Genomic DNA, 1,849 nt, shown 5'->3' on the forward strand with positions numbered 1-1,849 from the left:
TCCCCTCTTCTCCATTTGCTCACACACTCTTTTATTCTCTCTTTACTCTCCCAGCATTCCTTGTCCCACCAGCCTCTCTTTCCCCCTACACTTTCTTCATTAACGCCCAGCTCATCCTTTACTTTTTCAATGGACCCCTTCAACCTTTCAACTAACGAGTATATTCCCTCCTCTTTTTCATACCTAACCTTCTCCTTTTCCATCTTTTGTTTAAACTCGTTTAATTTATCTACCCCCCAGATTCCCATTTTCGTGTTTCGTTCGCACCCTTTTTTCTTTCTCCCTCTGCCGCGCTTACTGACGCCTCTTCTTAGTGTAACTATGACCGGGAAGTGCTCAGACCCTATCTCATTCCCTACCTTCATACTCCCTATCATATGCCGCATTCTTTCTTCAGCCAGGATATAGTCTATTACTGTTGCTCCCTTTCCTATGAACGTGATCTCCCCTTCCTCATCTCCTTTCATATTGCCATTGAATATAAACCATCCTGTTTCTCCTGTCATGTCTAGTAACTTCCTCCCCTCCCTGTCCGTCTCTCTATGTTTGGAGTTCCTTATAAATGCTTCCTTTTCTTCATCCCATAACCCTCCCCCTTGTTCGCCAGTCCATGCATTTAAGTCCCCCCCTATTAAAACCAATTCTTCCTTCTTTTCCTCCATCCACCTCCTTATTACTCTCCAGCCTTCCTCTTCCCCTCTTCTTATGTATACACACACCACTGCTATTTCGACTTTCCCAATTATAATTTTTCTTATCATTGTTCCATCCTTTTCCTCCATGTTCCTATCTTTTCTCCCTTTTACTGCTAATTCTTTTTTCACCCCTGACACCATGCCGCTCATCCCTCTCCCTTTAACGTGTTCCTTTCTTGCTTCTTGCATTGTCCACACATTACCTTTCGGTAACATCTTTTTTATTCCCTTCCAGTCCTTCTCATCTGCCCAAGTTTCACTCATCATAATCACATCCCACTTTTCTAACTCCTCCCAGAATCCTTTGTTCTTGTTCTTCAAACCTCACACATTCCTGAAAGCTATTTTCACGTTTCTCTCTTCCCCTCCCTCTTCTTTCCTCTTTACTTTGTTTCCCCTTTGCCGCTTGGAAACCCCTCTGATTTATTTCCAGCCTCTTTTTCGTCTCCCATCCTCCTACCTTTCTCAAGACTTTTTCCTTTTTTCCTTAATTCTTCTAATTCTTCATCCCAGCACCATTCCTCCCCATTTATCCATAACCTGTCTCTCCCTATCCATACCATATGCCCCGTTTTCCTCTCTACCCAAGCCCTCTGCTCTATTTGCCATCTCCTTTTCCTCTCCCTCCGTGTCAGATCTTCTTCAATTCTTTCCCTTCTTCCTCTCAATAATTTTTTTCTCTCCATAATTTTCTTTTTCTCCTCCTCATTCCCCACTTTTACTTGAAACATTCCTTCTTTTCCTTCTTCTGACCCTCCTATTCTCTTGACTCCCTCTACCCTTACCTGCACTCTAATATCTCGAAAAAGATTTGTTATTTCCACTTCTCCTGTTTCACTCTCCACTTTTAATCTCTTGACCACTATGTTATTTTTCCTCTTTGCCCTTTCTTCCCCTTCTAATCTTCTTTCGATCTCACTGAGTCTTTTCTTCAATCTTTCATTCTCACTTCGGACGTTCTTTTCGTTCCCTTGAACTATTTCCTCATTTTCTGTTTTTTCGCCCATATGCTCATTCCTAATTTCTAGACTGGATACCCGCTCTTGCAACTACTTTATTTCTCTAGATCTCTGTTCGTCAACCTCTCTCTGTCTATTCTCAATGCTCTCTAGCTTACCCCAAACCTTGTCTTTCTCCTCCTTCCAACGTTTATC

This window comes from Belonocnema kinseyi, chromosome 5 (genome assembly GCF_010883055.1).
Source record: "Belonocnema kinseyi isolate 2016_QV_RU_SX_M_011 chromosome 5, B_treatae_v1, whole genome shotgun sequence".
NCBI classification, from domain to species: domain Eukaryota; kingdom Metazoa; phylum Arthropoda; class Insecta; order Hymenoptera; family Cynipidae; genus Belonocnema; species Belonocnema kinseyi.